Source organism: Leptidea sinapis, chromosome 34 (genome assembly GCF_905404315.1).
Source record: "Leptidea sinapis chromosome 34, ilLepSina1.1, whole genome shotgun sequence".
Classification (NCBI taxonomy): Eukaryota; Metazoa; Arthropoda; class Insecta; order Lepidoptera; family Pieridae; genus Leptidea; species Leptidea sinapis.
The window spans coordinates 11,650,001-11,655,000 of NC_066298.1; the positions used below are offsets into that span (position 1 = coordinate 11,650,001).

Consider the following 5,000-nt stretch of genomic DNA (forward strand, 5'->3'; position numbering starts at 1 on the left):
CGCGAAAAACGAATGTGATTAAGTAAGTAAGTAAGTACGTAAGTAAGTAAGTAAGCAACTAAGTAAGTAAGTAAATAGGTAAGTAAGTAAGTAAGTAAGAAAGAATTACGTTTAAAGATATTTATTTCTCATTAAAAACATAATATTGTCACTTACATGAGAACATAAAAATATGATGTAATAATTTATCCGCCGTTCTTTAGATGTTCAGTACATACATGTTACACATTATAGTACTTATTCTTCTTCACAAAATTTAAGATTACACACTTTTACAGGGCACTGTCACATAACAAACAATTTCAGACATGTGTTTTATAAAAACTTTGAAACAATATAGTCTGATAGGTCACGTTTAAATGTTTTTAGTGACCTAATCTTTTTGAGAGATGAAGGTAGACTATTAAAAAGTTGTGCGCCCTCGTAAATAAACATACGCTTGCCGTAATTTGTTCTTGTCTTAGGTAGTATCAAGTAGCTGGCTCGTCTCGTGCTGCGTTTAGACGCATGTTTAGTTTGGGTGAGTAAGATTGATGTATGATAAGAATTTTGATTTGATTTGAAATATATTTTTTTTTGGAGGTTTTTTATTTGGTTTCGGAGGGAAAATGAAATGTACGTGTCGCGCGTTTATTACTGAACATTATCGTACTCGTTATTAATAAAGTTAAAAAAAAAAAAAAAAAAAAAAAAAAAAAAAAAAAAAAAAAGCGATTTTTTCTTCGAAGCCGCAATGCATATTCAATATTATGTTATTAATAAATAGTAAAATCAGTTCATATCGTTCGCGTGCACCACACATACGGCAGTCGGCGTCGAGAGTCGAGTCCGTAGCGAACGGTTCGCGACGCCGAATTCAACGCCGCTCAAGTTTTTTCTTGTAAAAAGAGTGAAAAACGCACGCGACAAAAATACAAAAACGCACAACACGGTGGTGTTGTTTTATTATTCTCGTCGTCGTCATCGTCATTCATATTTTATTTAATATATATTTATATTTGAGTAAGTTTGTGAATGCGCGCGATGATAACGACGATGATATAATAACAATACGGTTGTTGGTACTCTCGGGGCAGAGCTGGTGTGTCTGTGTCTGTGTTTGTGTCGCGCGTTGTTTTATATGTTCTTTTTTTACAATATAAAAAATGAGACAGACTCACCGCGCTGTGTCGATCGAGCGTTTTCGAGTTTCCCTATGCGGATGATATTTGATTTGGTGATTTGAAAGGTTTTTTGTGATTTCGTTTCTCATAATTCCTCTCTTCACTCTCTCTATAGTATCATACGCTGCGGCGATCCTCGTCACGTTGAAAGCGATCGTGTAAATTTTTTGCGCGCACCAAGACGCCGACTGGGCTTCGACGGTTTCCCTCTGTTAAGATTTTTAACGTGAGGGCCCGCAAGCCGGAACGCGTCGCGCATTTCACGCGTGCGAGACGTTCACGCTCCTCTCAAGCACCGGGCGTCGATCCGATTTGTGATCACGACGTGTACCGATATTAATACGTTGATACCGCTTCTATTGCGTGTCATCATTTTTATTATTACCCGAAGGGACTCTCGTTACTGAACTTTCATAACATACAATCGGCCCATCGCCGATTTATGATTCGTTCAACGCGCACCGTATGCCTTTGAGATATATAGTGTACAGTGCGCGAACGGATATCTCACGATATGTTCAAGATGTCATAGTCGCGACGCCCTAAGGGGAGATCGCGACGCATGACGCGCTGAGCGCGACAACAATCGTTGTTTGCAGCAGCTCCCTGGTTGATCCTGCCAGTAGTTATATGCTTGTCTCAAAGATTAAGCCATGCATGTCTCAGTGCAAGCCGTATTAAGGCGATACCGCGAATGGCTCAATATATCAGTTTTGGTTCCTTAGATCTTACTCAGTTACTTGGATAACTGTGGTAATTCTAGAGCTAATACATGCAATCAGAGCTCTGACCAGTGATGGGATGAGTGCTTTTATTAGATCAAAACCAATCGACGGAGGGCCTCGCGTCCGAAGTCGTTAATTTTGATGAATCTGGATAACTTTTGCCGATCGCATGGTCCAGTACCGGCGACGCATCTTTCAAATGTCTGCCTTATCAACTTTCGATGGTAGTTTCTGCGACTACCATGGTTGTCACGGGTAACGGGGAATTAGGGTTCGATTCCGGAGAGGGAGCCTGAGAAACGGCTACCACATCCAAGGAAGGCAGCAGGCGCGCAAATTACCCACTCCCGGCACGGGGAGGTAGTGACGAAAAATAACGATACGGGACTCTTACGAGGCCTCGTAATCGGAATGAGTACACTTTAAATATTTTAACGAGGAACAATTGGAGGGCAAGTCTGGTGCCAGCAGCCGCGGTAATTCCAGCTCCAATAGCGTATACTAAAATTGTTGCGGTTAAAAAGCTCGTAGTTGCATTTGTGCGCCGCGCTGTCGGTGCATCGCATCCGCGGTGATACTGACACGTCTGCGGAGCATATCGTCGGTGAGCCGGCGGTAAAACGCCGGTTCAATATCAAAATCCTATCGCGGTGCTCTTCAGTGAGTGTCGAGATGGGCCGACAATTTTACTTTGAACAAATTAGAGTGCTCAAAGCGGGCTCAAAATGCCGCTTGAATATTTCGTGCATGGAATAATAGAATATGATCTCGGTTCTATTTTGTTGGTTTTCAGAACTCCGAGGTAATGATTAATAGGGATAACTGGGGGCATTCGTATTGCGACGTTAGAGGTGAAATTCTTGGATCGTCGCAAGACGAACATCAGCGAAAGCATTTGCCAAAGGTGTTTTCATCAATCAAGAACGAAAGTTAGAGGTTCGAAGGCGATTAGATACCGCCCTAGTTCTAACCGTAAATATGTCATCTAGCGATCCGCCGACGTTACTACAATGGCTCGGCGGGCAGCTTCCGGGAAACCAAAGATTTTGGACTCCGGGGGGAGTATGGTTGCAAAGCTGAAACTTAAAGGAATTGACGGAAGGGCACCACCAGGAGTGGAGCCTGCGGCTAAATTTGACTCAACACGGGAAATCTCACCAGGCCCGGACACCGGAAGGATTGACAGATTAACAGCTCTTTCTTGATTCGGTGGGTGGTGGTGCATGGCCGTTCTTAGTTGGTGGAGCGATTTGTCTGGTTAATTCCGGTAACGAACGAGACTCTAGCCTGCTAAATAGGCGTCGTCATTTAGGTGTGCGCGGCTTCAGGGTCGCGCAACTCACTGGCGGCGTATTAAAATTCTTCTTAGAGGGACCGGCGGCTTCGAGCCGCACGAGATTGAGCAATAACAGGTCTGTGATGCCCTTAGATGTCCTGGGCCGCACGCGCGCTACACTGAAGGAATCAACATGTTCTCCCTGGCCTAGAGGCCCGGGCAACCCGTTGAAACTCCTTCGTGCTGGGGATTGGGGTTTGCAATTATCCCCCATAAACGAGGAATTCCTAGTAAGCGCGAGTCATAAGCTCGCGTTGATTACGTCCCTGCCCTTTGTACACACCGCCCGTCGCTACTACCGATTGAATGATTTAGTGAGGTCTTCGGACCGACACGCGGTGGCTTCGCGGCCGTCGGCGTTGCTGGGAAGTTGACCAAACTTGATCATTTAGAGGAAGTAAAAGTCGTAACAAGGTTTCCGTAGGGGAACCTGCGGAAGGATCATTAACGTGTAACGGTCGCGTGCGCGAGCGTTGTCGCCGACACGCTTCGCTCACAGCCGACTGTTGACGATGATAACTTCAATCACGTGTCAATCACTGATTATTTTCGCGCTCGCGATGTGCTCTCTGTGCTCCGTTGTCGCGTTTGCCGCGCGCGCGCTGACATCTCCCGCCGCATGTGGGGGGTGTCCGGCACGACGTCTCCGGCACGACGCTTCGGCGGGCGCGGGTCGCATGTACGCGACGCGCGTGCGTCTCGCGACGCGCTCATGTCGAGTGCGAAGCGAGTCGAGATCACGACGTACGCGCAATGCGTGCGTCACATAATATTTTGTTACACACAGAGATCGTTCACGTATTTTCTAAATATAAAAACTATTACCCTGAACGGTGGATCACTTGGCTCGCGGGTCGATGAAGAACGCAGTTAACTGCGCGTCATAGTGTGAACTGCAGGACACATTTGAACATCGACATTTCGAACGCACATTGCGGTCCGTGGAGAAATATCCAGGACCACTCCTGTCTGAGGGCCGGCTGCATAAAAGAATACGACGACGCCCTCGCTGTATGCTGACAACACTGTTTGCGCGCCTAAAAAACGTGTAAAACGAGTGACGGTCTTCGGGCCGGGCTCGGGTAAACCCCGCCGGTTTTCCGGGGCCCGCTCGATCCGTTCGAAAATGTAAAATAAGCCGCAACGCGTGGTGCTGTTCGCGTGCAACGCCGTCTCCGCCTCACGCCCGACGTGGGTCACGGAGACGGGCGCGGTACCGGGGCGCGCTCGTTCGCTGTCACACGCGGATATCTCGTGATTAATTTTAATTAATCTATGCAGAGCTCTCTATGTGAACGGCGTGCGTGGCTGCGCCTTCGGTTCGCGTCCCGTGCGCTGCACGTGTTATTTCGGCCCGACGTGAGCGTGCAAACGAGTAGGCGGACTCGACGTCCGAAGGGCGCTTCGATCGCGGTACGTGCGCGGGTCGACGATACGTCGTTGAGACTTATTGGCGGCGCGCGCACGACGGTGTCGCTGCGCTGACGGATATCGTGTCTGCCTCATACTTTTTATCGTTGGCCTCAGATCAGGGAGGATCACCCGCCGAATTTAAGCATATTAGTAAGCGGAGGAAAAGAAACTAACCAGGATTCCCTCAGTAGCGGCGAGCGAACAGGGATAAGCCCAGCGCCGAATCCCGCGGTCGTCACGGTCGCGGGACATGTGGTGTTAGGGAGGTTCCGCTTTCTCGCGGTCGCCGCTCCCGTCCAAGTTCGTCTTGAACGGGGCCGTTTTCCCATAGAGGGTGCCAGGCCCGTAGCGACGGAGCGAGTC

At 47.9% G+C, this 5,000-nt stretch overlaps 2 non-coding genes and 1 pseudogene across 2 annotated transcripts; all 3 read left to right on the top strand.

Moving 5' to 3' along the window:
- The first annotated feature begins 1,766 nt into the window (after nucleotides 1-1,766).
- On the top strand, nucleotides 1,767-3,671 carry LOC126975156 (small subunit ribosomal RNA). The gene has a single exon (XR_007731661.1). It is a non-coding gene; the product is annotated as a small subunit ribosomal RNA (ribosomal RNA).
- A 375-nt stretch (nucleotides 3,672-4,046) lies between these two features.
- On the top strand, nucleotides 4,047-4,203 carry LOC126975138 (5.8S ribosomal RNA). Its single transcript, XR_007731646.1, has one exon. It is a non-coding gene; the product is annotated as a 5.8S ribosomal RNA (ribosomal RNA).
- A 539-nt stretch (nucleotides 4,204-4,742) lies between these two features.
- Nucleotides 4,743-5,000, top strand: part of LOC126975165 (large subunit ribosomal RNA) — a 6,220-nt pseudogene continuing 5,962 nt past the window's right edge.